Source organism: Excalfactoria chinensis, chromosome 3 (assembly GCF_039878825.1).
Source record: "Excalfactoria chinensis isolate bCotChi1 chromosome 3, bCotChi1.hap2, whole genome shotgun sequence".
NCBI classification, from domain to species: Eukaryota; Metazoa; Chordata; class Aves; order Galliformes; family Phasianidae; genus Excalfactoria; species Excalfactoria chinensis.
Window position 1 is genome coordinate 96,128,551 of NC_092827.1, and position 15,097 is coordinate 96,143,647.

The window sequence follows — 15,097 nt, forward strand, 5'->3', positions numbered from 1 at the left end:
AGTGTTTCACAGCAGGGTCATAGTTGACATTCTTAGCACATTCTTTTCATTTCTTCCCCCTGGCGTAGCAATTGATATTCCGCACACTGCTGCCTCATTTCTGCTCAGGCTATTCTTTACAATCTATTTTTAAGGTTTCCCCCAAAACTTGCCTAGTAAGAGCTTTTATATAATTGCTCATCGGGTTTTGCATTTCAGCACAGTATTAGGTCTTGGATCTGGCTGCAGTCTCGCCTCACCTCAGCTAATTTAAACTGAATGAGCTAATCACAGGAACACACTAGTTTTAATTCTCAGAACGTTATCATTCTCGATCGATTTGTTCCATTGTATTTTATTTCCACTTCTAGAAATTCCGTGGTTTCTGTTGTAGGTCTTCAGAGCTCTCCTCCTAATTGAAGGGGGACATAGTATCTGTCAGAAGAATTTTTGGTGTGTTTTTAATTACTTGTCATGTTTTCCAAGTTTTGGAGGTCTGACTTACTTGTGACTGGTGGTGCCCAGCTAGATGGCTCTCATTTTCTTTCCTCCTTTGTTGCCTGCTTTAAATTTTCCTCTGTGATGGATAAGCTTGTGTGTTTTCCTCTTAATAGACCCACAAGGCGTCAGTTCCACCTATATCATCGGATTTAGGTAGAAATGGTGACAGTCTGAACCATATTTGCTTTCCAAAAATCAAGCTTTAAAGTTTCTCTCTGCACTTGAATCTTGAATACCCTGGTTTAAATTCATTTCTGGATGGCCTGAAGTCTTTTCTTCACTCCTCCCCCTGGGTAAATACATATATATACACACATATTCTTCTTTCTCTTTTCTGTGAGGATTATCTATTTGTAAAGATGTCCCTTGATGCTCTGTCTGCTCTTCCCCCAGGTCTTTTTAGAAGGCTCCTGTTTCTAAGTATTACTCACATTATGATGTCTGCACACAATCGATAAACATCTGCTATCATTCTTTCCTATGGAGTCCTAACTTGTCCAGGCAAGTCTGTTTTTCTTAGTCTTTCCCCACTTGCTCCAAAAGGCTTTTTATTTGAATCTGACAGGTACTGTTCCTCAAGTTCAAGCTCTTCTGATCCCGTCTGCCCATCTGCCAGCATCCGTAACCTGTCTGTACAGTTGTAATTGTACAGCTGTAAAGTTGACAGATGACCAGATGTTATGCAGAAAAGAAGATAAACAACAAACACTCCCTGGTGTTGAAGCTCACAGTAAGGATAGATGCTCAACAATATCAAGGCTCGCTGCAAAACTTCACACAGAAGCAACATCTCCAATATCTAGTAAGCCCCTTGTGCTGTATCCAGGAATGCATGAATTGAGCAAGGTGTAAGCTCTGACTGATTTTAATTTGGACACCCTCAGCAAGGTCTCGTTAGACTTTGGCTGCTAATTTCCTGTCGGTGACATATGCTGCAAACCTTCTCCAGTCCTCCAGCATCTCAGTGACAGCTCATCTGCTGGAGTGTGTGCAGCTCCATCCACACGCAGCTGGCAACTTCTGCCAAGCAGGGCAGACCACTGTTATGTGAGGAGTGGGGAGCAGGGCTAGCAGGCAGATGAAGCAGATAAAGAGGGCAAAAGCTGGAGACAGTTCTAGGGCTTGATGTTACAGGAAGGAAGGAACTGCAGGAAGGGAGAAAAAGCAGGGAGAAAGCAGAACCAGCAATTATACAGCCCCTTGCCTGTACTTTTTCTCCATCATAGAAGCAGTTCAAGGCTTTCCTGACAAATATCTGCATTATCTAGTGATTAAGTATGTATCCTATATCCTTCAAGTGTGCTCATTGGGTTTCTCCCTTATGTGATTGATCCCTAAGGGTGATAACAGACATCTACTGCTACCAGTTACTTATTAGCACACAGTACAGAGGTTTGTACTGGGGACCTAAAAGGTTTCAGTTCCATTTGGAGGTCACTAGGGTTGCATATAATGTCATTTATTTTCTATTAAAGTGGGAAGTAACTTAATTTCAGTGAAATGCTAGGTAGGTCAATTAAACCTGGCCAGAAATACGAATGTCTGTCCATCTGAAAATGTTAACAATTTTCATCTGCCTTGAGATGAAAGAAGAAAAACTTACTTTATTTCTGTGGAAGCGTGATAGAACAAACTGCCCTTCTCTTAACTTTTCTCTGTGAACTCTCTATCACAATTTGTGAGTTATGTGTCATCAAAGGGTTAACAGTTATAGAGAAAATGAGGTGAGCAAAGCTTATATGGAAGGCTGACTTTGATCTTATGGATAGTATGAGCCGGAGCTTAATCTGAGATTAACATGCTGTCCAAATCAATTAGATATTGGTGCTCTATATTGGTGGGTGACAATTTAAAGGGAAGATCTGAAGCAGCGAGAGCTCCAAACTCATATTCCTCCCCTGTTGTTTTTTTCCCTTACAGGCTCTTGTAACCAAGGGTTGCGTGTTCTTAGGCTGATAACCTCCTTGAGAGTGTCTGCCGAGTAGAAGTTCAGATAAAAGGAATCTCTGAAAGCAAATAGTTTTTGAAACTGTAAAAATATAAAATGTAAACAACTATATTGTGTTTATAAATCACGACATCATCATATTATTATTATTCTCTTGGAGCAGTTTATGGAGCAGTAAAGCCAGAATTCTGTATAGAGATAGAAGTCAATATCTATCTCCATCCCTGCACCAACATTAGAAGGAAATATTGCTAGGCGTTGCAAGTGAGGAGGGAGAGGAGGAATATTAACTAGAGTCTTTTTCCATATGATAGTCTCATGTTACAGAACAAAGAACTATATAGTCCGTCTTTGTGTTCTGATAGGATTTTTATGGAGTAATAAAAAGGAGGGATCCCTAAATGTGTGGGAGGACTACGCTGGAGATGTCTTTAGAGTCAGTGCTCTTCCTCTGCGAGGTGAGAAACTACAATAAAACTCATTTGAATAAAAAGCAAGGGTAGGAAGAATGCCAGTGTTTTCATTGCCATTTTAAAATGCATGCGTAGAGAGCAGCACAAGGTCAGCAAACCTTTTCTTATTTATTATGTGGCCATTCATTCTACATAGATTTTCCAGGGCTGACTTGAAACTTGATGAACTTAGTGAACTTCATTCAGGCCCATGACCTGAATTGGAATAAGATCTGAAGGAGGCTGTTCAGCATATTACATTTGTTCGGTGTCTGGTACAGCCAGGAGGTGGCACTGGAAGTCTGGTTTACTGCCTCTGAATCTCAGGCTCTAGGTATTTGGTGTACATATAGGTATATATAGGTATATATGAATATATAGATATAATAGGTATATATGAATTCCTATTCAGTGTCATTATGATCAATATCATAATGCATAATTCTGTAAGTTACCCACACATAAAGCAGAGAAAAACCATGGGAGAATGCAGCACAAATGAACAAAGTGAGAGGAACAAGGAGAGAATAGCAAACTCAATTACTATCAGCTAGAATCCTTTCTGTATCAGCTTAGGTTTGCAGTCTGTCTTCTAAAATGAACAGCTTTGGGTTGGGCCAACACATGATGGGAGATCTGGGGGAAGAAACAGATGTTGTACCGAAGTATTGCAAATAATTTGGTAGTCTAAACTGTATCTGCATGGGGAATGACTATTAAATAAGCAAAAGGCTTCAGCAAAATCTTTCTTCTAAGAGCTGCTAGCTGCTGGCTAGTAACAACAACAACAAAAGCACATTTATAGACATAAGTCCCAATCTCTATGTATTAGGTTTATCAGGCTGTTGCAACCCCAGGGTAGATATTGCTGCTTCTACAGAACAAGGCACATACTTTCCTTTCCATCTTGAGCAGATTTTTATGTCCCCTTACTGTGGTAACTGTAAATGTGAAGATGGAAGAAGGGCAAGGGAAGAATATAGTAAACTTTGTCTTAGGGTTTGATCGCCTTTAAGAAAAGGCAGGAATATTGTCAGTCTTGATGTTCTGAAGGACTTGAAAAACTGATAGATGACTGGAAATAGAGAGAAGCAGCTCATCCAGTTAAACAAGAGGAACAGATGATGCAGAGGTTTTTTAATGCAACCAAATAGGAAGACAAGAGAAGCCTCAGGGAGGCAGGCAGCAAGAAGAGGTGAAGAGAGGATTCTATTAACAGAAAGTGCTGCAGTTACTATATTCTAAACTTTGCATTTATTGGCAAACCCAGTGATGCTATGGAGCCTTCTTCCTGGGAGACACTCAAGACCCTCCTGCACAACCTACTGTATGGAACCTGCTTCAGCAGAGGGTTGCGCTGGATGATCTCCAGAGGCCCCTTCCAACCCCTGCATCTTTGTGATTCTGATTCTTTGATTTCTAAGCAACAGTGTATGGTAGAACCTGGTTCTAAATGGATGTAGTTATCAAAGTGGAAGCACAGGTAGAAGGAGATGTGGTATCTTCTCCACAATCCTGCATCTCAGAATAATTATTGCTAGAACTGGTCAGAGGAGGCAGAGAAACTGTGTTTCTTCCAGTTCTTCTACTAACGGTTCCACTGATCTTAAAAATTCGAAGAAAAGGCTAACAATAAATTGGGAAGAAATCATGAAAATATCACTGATATTTCCCTCAAACTTCCTAAGTTTCAGTCCACTACAGATTACACATATACCATGCAGGCTAATGCAGGCTGTGCACCCAAGACAGATAACAACTCAGCTCTGGATAGAACTGCTTGGGTGAGAGAAGAAGTCACCTGCCGCATCCCTTCTTGTCCCTGACTGCTAATACCAGTTGCAGAGATGGCATTTGAAAGGCCAGCTTGTGCCCAAAGATAACTCAGAATGAGGGCAAGTAGAACAAGTAGCCAGACTGCAGAGATTCTTGTAACTTCCCACTGCTCCTGCAAAGGCTGGAGTTCAACTGTTATCTGTCTCTGGGGGGCTCCATATCTTATGTGGTCCCTTCTCTGAGTTCTCTGAGCTTTGGAAACACATCTGTGCATGGTGCTAAGAGTCCCTTCACATCAGACTGAGGACTGCAGCTGCCAGGTGGTCTTGCATTGCTCAAAGCATCTGGGTCCAAACCTCTTATCAAAAACAATGACAGTTGGATTGGAAATGCTATTTTGACTCTTCTTTTTTGTCAGATACCACAGCCTTGAGGATGATGGCTTACGATAGCTGGAATAAGTCAAATCTGCACCAAATTCTGTGCTGACAAAACAGCAGTTTGTATGTGCTCAGTACTTCTGGCTAATCTCCGCATAGAGTTCACATGCTGAATGAATCTTTTCTTTCATCATTCATTGTTATAACTTGAGGTCATGCTCCATTGATGCTTGCAAACAGCACCCGTCTCTGTCAGTCACAGACATGCACAAAAAGGCCTTGAAAGGAATTAACTATGTCTAATAGACACACTCAGCTCACACGCAGCCCCTCAGGATGGACATGAGAGCATTAGGGTCTGATTTGAAATGGCAGGAGGAGGGAATAGGGGGAAGCCTACAAAAATATGCTAGTGTTTGAAATGGTGCCACACATACATCGTGGCACAGATATTTAGTTTTAGGCTTTTTCTGAGAGATCTACAAAAGCCGGTAGTTATGGTAAGGCCAACTGACTTTATTTTGTATGGCTACAGTTAAGATGAAGAGACACTTCGTAGTCCTGTGAACTGAGCACACCCCGGATCCCTTCAAGAGAAAAAAGTGGTGACTGGATCTAGTTCAAAGCTGTAAGAAAACTGAGATCAGACCAATAATACAAGCGATAAAAGAGCTTTGCTTCTTGATGGAAAATGAACACGACAGCAATGAAGGTGCTAATCACAAGGAGTCACATCCTTGATGAGCAAGGTCACGCAAATGTGATAAAGAATGTGAGAATTAAGGTCATTTGTGCAACTGATATCAAAGCAGAAATCCATCCTTTCTTCTTCTTTCTCCTTTCTTTCTTTTCTTTTTCATTCCAAAAGCTTCAGCAGATTTCTTCACTGGTGTAATTATTTTGGGATAGGGAGCAATTCTACATCTGATTAGCAGGAATGTGTATAAATTGGCAACACCTAATCCTTTGTTTATCTTCTTATCCCAGGATCACTAAGTGCTTTACTGTACATTTGATAAAGCCTCACTGCATTTGTGCCGTAGAAAAAAAAGCTTATTTTTATTTCATGGACCAACAAGTTGAGGCTGTGGGAGAAACTACTGCAGATCACTACAGGCAATGCTCAACCTAAGATAGGAACTCGGTTCTTTCAGCTTTCATATGCAGCTCCCTGAATAATGCCTTTTCTTGCTAATGAGAAAATCTGTCCACTCTAAAGAGAGTATCTGGATGCTCTGACTTTTGCTTTGCCTCCCAGAATAGGCATACTAGGCTGACTGACTTTTCTGTTACTAATTTTACTCATCTGTCCACAGAATGATCAAGAACTGCCTTATAAAGATATTAGTGCTGAGTCATAGACCAATAAAACAAACAAATTCACTCTGGCAGCTGCAATAGTAAATTTAACTTGGTCTTGCTGTGCCTAGGCATAGTGTGGCATGTGGTACTGTGATGGTTTCATTTCAGGGTTTCTTTTTGACGTATCATTAAGTTTCATCATCTCTCAAATAGAGTTACTGGAAGAGCAAATATAAGTCTTTCAATATACTTCAAACAAAGGACTGTGTGCATCTTCCTGACATGTAAATCTGCCTGTGAGCACGGCTAGAAAAATGAACAGGTGTTGTGAACTTCTAAATCTATGTGAAGATCTCTGCATCTCTAATGTGTAAAGGCAAGCAAGCAATGTTCTGCAGTGGCTGAAGCAGATGTGTGTGGATCTCCTACTGACTCTCTACATTGAGACTGTCTATGTCGAGAGTCTTTAAAGCACAGGTGCTACCTCGGTCTTCCCATACATTCAGCAAGATGCAGCCTTTACACTGACAGTAACTATCAGTTTTAAAATGATAATTGAGGTGTTAAACAGGAGGTAGGGTTGTTTTACCAATTTAAATCACAAAAGACTATAATTTCTTCTGAGAAATATGCCAAGTTTTTAAATTGCAAACAGCAAAGTGAATGGTCATTTTTACAGGCTGGAATGCTAAGTACTGCCTATTATATGATATTACTATGAATTCTGGAAAACCAAGGTACTTGGTGTTGTAGCATGAGAGCTGCACTTACTGTCTGACCATCAGTAAGTTGGTAGTGCTCAGATGGTGTGTTATTCACAGTATTATGGATCTTGTCTGACTCATATCTCTTGCGTTTTCATAGAATCACAGAACCATTATGGCTGGAACAGACCTGTACGATCATCTAGCCTGACCATCAACTCATCGTCAGAGATTTGCATGGCTTGTCCTTCTGGACCCCAAAGTACTGAGCCTCCTGTATGCTGCTCTGCATGGGGGATCTGAGATCAAACATCAGGGAGCAGCAGCAGTCAGTGCTGGAAAGACATCCGTATGTCAGAGAGTGCTCAGCTCATGGAATACAAGGTGGGTTTTTCTTCTTCCAGCTGTTAAAAGGAAAGGGAAAGTGAAGAGAAAAGGGAAAGGAAAGGAATGGCAGGAAAGAAAAGAAGGAGAGTAAGGTGAGGAAGGAGAGAAAGGGGAGAAATGAGAGGAAGATGAAGGAGAGGAAGGGGATAAATGTGAGGAAGGAGGGGTAGGAAAGTGAGGAAAGGGGAAGGAGGGGTAGATGAAGTAGATGAAGGTGAGGAAGGAGAGAAAAGGAGGAAACAAATCCCCAGAATGTGAGTCAGAGTAAGAAAAGTGAAAAGCTGTAGCTGCAGAATAATGGGCTTTTCATTTCATCTCGTCATTATTTTTAACCGCCCTGCATCCTATTTCATATTTTATGACTTGTAATCTTTAAATCATCATAGGGAAACAGCCATCTCTGAACTGAGGATGACAGAAAGCTGATGCCAGAGAAAGTGAAGTGAGTAGACTTTCACTAGACAATGTTCTTGAGACTCAGTGTGAAGAATTATTTTTATTTACACCAGAATTGCATGATATTTCCTGAATATCTGTTTGGGTAGATTTGGACAAGAATCCAGCCAAAATCTCCAAGGTCTGCAGGGCAAGTGTACTTTAAAGCAAGGAAAGTGTCCTCCAAAGAGCAGTGATTCCCCATAGAAACACAAAGTAAGCATTAGACAGTGAAAGCTGCCTCATGGTGTCAGACCAGAACCTTAAAAACTGGCTGTCATTAATGGGCAGATTCCCTTACTTACAGCTTTTGCTGATATGAAGTGGCATCTTAACATTAGGATAATTCTGCTGACATTTCCAGACCTGCTTCTGGAGATGGGATTGAAGTGCTTAGAGTGGAGCCAGTAAAACAAAGGTCAGGTTTTAGGAGGTGTGAGGGAAAAATGTGACACCAGAGAACTGCAGGTTAAACAAGTGTCGTGGTTTTGACTGAGATAATGTTCTTCATGGTGCTCGGTACGGTGTTGCGTTCTGGATTTGGAATGCAAATGATGTTGATTCAGATCCAGTGAAGAATTTCAGAGCAACCACCAGGTTGATCAGGCTGATAGAACTGAAGAGGCCCAGCTGATAAATCACTAGACAGACTAGGAATGGATGGTTAGATTATTGTCTTATTGTACATACATATATTACCAGTAGAAACTTACTTTGTTCTTTTAATTAGGCAAAACTTTGTCAGTGTGTGAAATATTGCTTATCCCACTGAAAACAGAGTTATATGCTGAGGGCTCACATCCCTTTCTTCAACTTTTACGTAAATACTCGTATTAGTTATAAGTGTATTCATAGGAATGTATTCTGGTTGTACACACTCTGCCTGCCACAACTACCTGTTTCTTGAGCAAGTTAAATGTGGAAGTGTGTTCTAATGGTTGAGCTGACCTTTATTTTCTCTTCTGCAACAGTATGGGTAAAGCAGGAAAAATTGCATCCAGCTGAGTTGGCCCAGAGGGAAACCAGACCAAAAGACTTTAATTTTGGGTTTCAATTGTGTATTGCAGAGAAACTTGTTTGTCTTGACTTCTGAAAAGTGTGACTGAATTTAGCCTTAAAAGATCCCATAGGGATAAGGAGTAAAGTGATTTCTATTAGAAAATGTCAATATATATATATATATATACACACACACACACATATATATGTTTTTTTCCTTTTTGCTACTCATCAATGACTGTCCCAGATGCATTCAGACTTTACTATTAGCCCAGGTTATACTATGACATTGCATCTTTCTGCAAGTAAGCTTTTCTTTCAGGTTTGTGGCTTGGTTGAAGAGTTAAGATTTGTCATATATCACAGCATACCACAGATTGGATATAGGGGCATCTGCAAGAGAGCAGCTATAAAGATCCTGTACCAGCAACAGTACCTCTAATTGTGTGGCCCTGGAACCTTGCAGGGGAGGGAAAGAGGAAGGTCAAACCCTGGTAGCAGTGGGATTAAACTTTGTGGATACCCTCAGCTATGGATTGTTTTGCTGCCCAGCTGTTTGTAAAGCAAACAGGCTTGTCTAATCAATTAGGAAAAAGTTGGTCAACTAATTGGACTTAAATCTTTGGATGATTAATATTGACTTAAGCCTCCAGATGTCTGTGCAACAACTCTCCTTTCTGCACTGGGTATACAGAGCAGTGCCACATTTTCTCACTTCCAAAAGCCTTGCAGATTTCCACGTTTATCCTGAATGAGCCCATGTTATGAACATGACTAGTCTTTGCTATGATTAATTCTTTCTAGCCCAGCAAAAAATAGTACCGCATATTTGCAGTTCCTTTGCTTTTGAGGGTCTTATTATCAGGCTGTGCTAGCTCAGAGGAGGGGGAACATTGTTTGGGAAGCTGCATCTGTTCATCAGAGGGCAATATGCTGATGGAGGATCCACTGAAGCAGTGGCTGAATGCCACAGCACCTCGTTTCCTCAGGGTGATCTCAGGGAAGAAACTCTTTACAGCGATGGACAAGCTTTGAATAAGTCTTGATGTAATGTATGCAAAGTGAACCTAAATTCTCTTCTTCTCACATACTTACTCATACTCACTTTAGACTTTTCCCCAGTTCCCTTCTGTCACAGTGGAATTCCTTCTAAAAAGGAGAACGATAGTTCATTCTCAGTTGTCTTGGTACTGTGAGAATTTCATTCATGATTTTCTGGACAAATGAGACCTTGGACTATGTGAAAGCCACCATTTCATGTTTGGCTTAGTTTTTCATAACTGTAAGACCATAGAGAAAGTGTTAGATGGTGTCCTACACGGGTGTATAGTCATTCCCCACTTGACCACGGGGCAGTTTTTTCATGTGCCAGATTTACTACTCAGTGCTGTTGCTGGGGGAGAAGTCGGAGCTGCTCCAGTTCTCATCTCATCTGTTCACAGAAAAACATGTTTTCAGTTCCGAAGAAAATAAAAATAAAAATAAAAATAAAGGCATAAATACTTGACTAGCCACAAACACTCCCCAAAGAGCAGTAAATGGCACAAAATAATATCGAGGTCACCATTTATAACCAAAGTCCAAACTGATCAAATAAGTCACCGAGAACACTTCTTTTGAAAGTATCTTGTCCTCACACCAACCAAAAGCTACCCATCTGATTGCACTTGGTGTGACAGCTCCCTTGTGCATGTAATGCATGGGCACGTTGGAAAACAGCACCATACAGGGGGGCATTCTGGTGGAACGCAGACATTTGGAAAAGGCTCCCATCACTACCCATGGCTTCAAGTCTGTGCAGAATCTTCCTTTAATACGTGAGCTGAAAACATACTTCAAACATGCATCAGCATCTTTCCATTCATTAAGGTCTTTGTGGAGAAGTAGGATCTGCACTCGAGTATACCTTGAGGGTGTAATTGTGTGTTGCTAATGTAATGGCTAGAGCTGGTGATCCAAATGGCAGCGTATGAAAGGTCAATATGCTGAATACAAGGTTGTGTGGGGCAACTGGAGGAAAAATGGAGTCTGACTTAGCAGTCAGAAGGAAAAGGGAGGGCAAGGGCAGTGAATGAGGGAGCGACAAGATGACTTTTAAAAATGGACCCTGCGGAGATGAAAACAAAACCTTTAAGGAACTCCATCAATTGAATGCAACTAACATCTTACAAAGAAAGATAACAGATAAAGGAAGAAAAAGATGAAAGGCAGACAGAATCAGAGCCAGATATTTAAGAGATGTAACTGGGTGCAAATATCAGAGGAGCCATTTCTGTTTGTACTGGCATGGAAACATGCTGTGTATACATCATGAATGCTCTTAAAACATCATAGGCAATGACACACAAGTCATAGTATATTATTCAAACCTCAGACACCCCAGTGAACTCCCAAAGTAGTTTCTACTATGAGTCCTCTGACGGTGTGCTGTACACATGAAAGCAGGACTTAATTCATGCTTTCACATCATTTTTTGCTGTTGTGATTTGTATTTGCTCCCAAGCCATTTGACAGATCTGTGTGACTCTGGGTTCTATCGACAATCAGAAAAAGCTGGAGAACCCAGTGGAGCAATACTGTAAGGGTTTATTTGAAACCCCACATAAACTTTAAATAGTATTATATCTTCACAAAATAAGTCAGGCTAGTTTTCTTCCCTTGAAACTGCTTTGTGGCCATGTCCATCCTTCTATCATTGCTTTGAGGTGATGTCATTCACTGCTTGGTCTTTTTTACTCATGTAAGGTTCATTTCTGTACGTGGTTATATATTACAGTTGCTTCATAACTCTCAGGTTTGGGACAAGTGCATCGCTTCATTAAGCCCAACTTTAGTAAAAGTAAGAATTTAAATCTTAGTAGAGTTATGCAACAAAAAGAAAACATAGATCTTTCAGTCTTTACCGACTCTTGCTTCTCTGCACATGTGAAAACTAAAGGTATCTTTTTGGAAAAGGAAAACAACCCAACGATATCAAACTGGTTATTTCTCTCTTTAGATGGTGTCATTACAGCTGGTATCATATCATGAGCTAATGCATCGTGCGCTGCAAATTGACTCACGGTTTTTTATTCTTGTAGTGAGATAGACAGGAGTGCGAAAGGTTTATGACACTGGTAATAAAGTAACAAAGGAAATGGACAGGAAAAGGAAACAGAAGAACAAGAGGCTTGAAGACCATCGTTCTGTACTGATTTATGTCTAAAGATCTGCTCTAGTGTATTACCATTCATTTCAGTGTTGCCATATTCTGCGGAGGCCTCAGAAGGGCTGGCAGGTTGTGGTTTTTGTGCCCATGGCATTTTGTGAAGTGCTCTCTCAGGTCATAATGTTAACTACTGCTACGTCAACCTATACCTCAAGAGGGAGACAATTTACAGCAATTACAGAGGATCCCAGCTAAATATTTTGTATGTCTGGGTCACATGAATAGTTCTCGGAAAGCCCTTATTTCATACATAGTTCCAGTCTTGATGTTGCCTCTGATGGAATTTGGTCTCAGGGATGACTGTTGCCACAGAGATCCCAAAGCAGAAATACAAGCTGCAGGGATGTTCAGACATGTCCCAGGCCGCGGTAGGGATCCATTCCCTGGGACAGTGGACCCACCTGTCCATTCAAAGTCTGAGGCTTGCTGTTCTGGTCAGTCTGTTTATTGTACTTGTTTATATCTGCCTCATCTTGTTTATATCTGCCTGTGATTCCGTGATCTGGTGGGCAAACCTTAATAAAATCTCTGTTACTGGCCATTCCTAACACAAAGCAAAAGTGCAGATCTGCATGTCTATTCCAAGGTGCACAAACACAATTTTACGTGTGAGAACAGTTTCTTACAAAAAAAAAAAGATATAAAACAGGCCCCAGATCAGCTAAGAGGTCTGGTTAACCTTCCTCACTTTTAGATATCTGACAGGTGAAGTAGGTGAGCCTTACAGCTCTTCATTTCCAAAGGGGTACACACCTACCCCCCTGAGTCTATCGGAATTGTCCTTATGGGTCAGGCAGAAGCACAAAAAGGCTTTTTCAAGATAAACGAAACAAAACCTGACTGGTCCTTTTATCCTTTAGAAGACTTTTCTTCTAAAGGAATCTCATGCAACAAGAGAGTAAGAGCTGTGGCACCAAGAGCAAAACAGTCAGCCATCTCCTGCATTTCTGTCTTCCCCATTTTCAACAAGTGGACAGTGACTTAATTGCAAGGGAGACTTTTGGGAGCTGTGAAGACATTCCCCTGAAGCACATTACCAATCACCTGCACCAAAGCACAGCAAGAGGTAAGAAAGTGACAGTTAAAGGATCAACCCAGCTGAAACAGCACAGAGGACTTTATGCGTGGCCAGCCCTTGAGTGCTGTGTGGTGGGAACAGACTGAATCATGCCCAGAACACCAGAGCATGAGTAAGAAAGCCCTCCATCCCTGGAAGCTTGGTCATCAGCTCCTGTTCCCAGCCTTGCTCCCCTGAGTTTTCTCTGCATGACTTCCTCTGTGCTCATCCTCTGCCCAAACAGGCAGTCTTATCCACTTGCAGCAAGGGCCAGCTGGATCAACCTGCCCTCATGACTCAAAGGCAACCGTCATGAATTTGGCATGACTAAGCATTAGCGGTAATAACACCAAAAAATAGCAAGGGAAGAAGTCTGCAAGAGATACTGCCTCATCTTCTCATAGTGTTGCTGTAATGCATCAGTAATGACTTCATGAGCAGTGAGTGAAGAAGGCTAAACCTTATGTGTGTGATTGGCATGCTGGACTCTTACAGCTGATTGAGGTCCTACATGTCAGAAGCCCAGTGCTGGATGAGAGACAGGTTCATTTAACTTGTGAATTACCATGATATAAAAGATGCTTTTAGAGCTGGAATTCTCAAAGGAGGAGATTGCTGCTGAAGAACAAAGGGACCTGGGAAGTGGGTACCATGTGTTCATGGCAGGTTCCAGATTGGCGGGAGGGAGGAGGTGGAATCTTGCCCCAGACTGTGGGGTTTTGTACCAAACATTGGTTGGTGTTGTTCTGAATACAGTGGCTCTGCCCTTGTGGAAAGCACTAAGTGCACTTTACTTAAGGAAACTACACCTTCAAAACACATTGGAGAAAGCAAGCTTTGATTCATTTGCTGATGTTTCCATTAAGAAGGTGATATTTTTTACTCAGAGTGTTAGCATTACAGTCAGCGTAGGAAGCAGACCACCTGTCTAGTCTGCGCTGATTTACACTGCTGTAGTACTCAGCATGACTTTTGTCAACAAATTCCACTGGGAGAGAATAACAAATGGAGCATGTTCAGTGAGTAGTTTAGAAAAACAGTGAGAAGAGATTGCAAGATTCACGAACCAAAAACAGGGCAGCATCTCTTGAATAGCTTATTCACTTGGGTTTATTTGCTCAGTGAGTTGAGAGTAAATATAGAGCCAGTGAAAGGTGCTGAGGCCAAATAGGAAGAGTGCCAGATGGATGGCAACGGGGACTGCAGGGCACTCATCCAGTTCATTTGACAGCTGTGGGGCTTAAACAAAGGGTCCCTGGAGTAAGAACAGCATTGCCTACAGACCATGAAATTTTCTCCATCCGTTTTACCAGTGCATGGAAGAGCACTTCCTTGTTCTAGAGGTAAATTCTTTCTCAACGGTTCACGCAGCCTCCTGTCTTTTCACCAGTGCTGCAGGGTTGGATAGTAGACCCGCAAGAAAGGAGTTTGGGCAAAACCATCTTTGATACTGTAGCATTTTGCCGACACTCTAAGTTAAAAAAAGTATTCTAAGATGACAGTGGAGGAGCACAGAATGTTTGTGGTATCTCTAAGCCGTTCCATCCCATCTGCTTTATGGGATATCTGAATGGGTGAGGGGAATGATTTTGGTGCACTGATGATTTTCTTTGAACTGATGACCTTCTAGGAAATATTCCCTAAGCTGCACTGCTTATGAGGATAACTGAAAAAAGGCACATGGCTTTACCTGTAGCTCTCCCTTCTGTGGTGCTTTTCTTGCTTCCTTTATGCCAAAATTTGGGCTAGGGCTTCACACAGAACATCCGCCCTTCAGAAGTTCAACAGCACACGATGCCAATTTCCTCATGTGAGCTTTTATTTTTTCACTGTCACTTGTCCAGCACAGAATGAAAGTCAGGTGAATATTCACCTGCCCTGGAACACTGCTTATTTCTATGCAGTTTCAACCAAATAGAAGGCTCTTCATTTCTTGGCCAAATCATTCTGCAGTCACTTGTTCTGCAGC

At 41.4% G+C, this 15,097-nt stretch overlaps 2 protein-coding genes across 2 annotated transcripts in view; both read left to right on the forward strand.

Annotated features, from left to right (window-relative positions):
- LOC140249944 (uncharacterized) overlaps positions 1–15,097 on the forward strand; it is a 63,248-nt gene that overhangs the window by 29,761 nt on the left and 18,390 nt on the right. The window lies entirely within an intron of this gene.
- ALK (ALK receptor tyrosine kinase) overlaps positions 7,856–15,097 on the forward strand; it is a 306,001-nt gene continuing 298,759 nt past the window's right edge. Inside the window, exon 1 of the mRNA XM_072332050.1 lies at positions 7,856–7,871. The gene's annotated coding sequence lies outside the window, so the exon portion shown is untranslated. The remainder of the gene's footprint in view (positions 7,872–15,097) is intronic.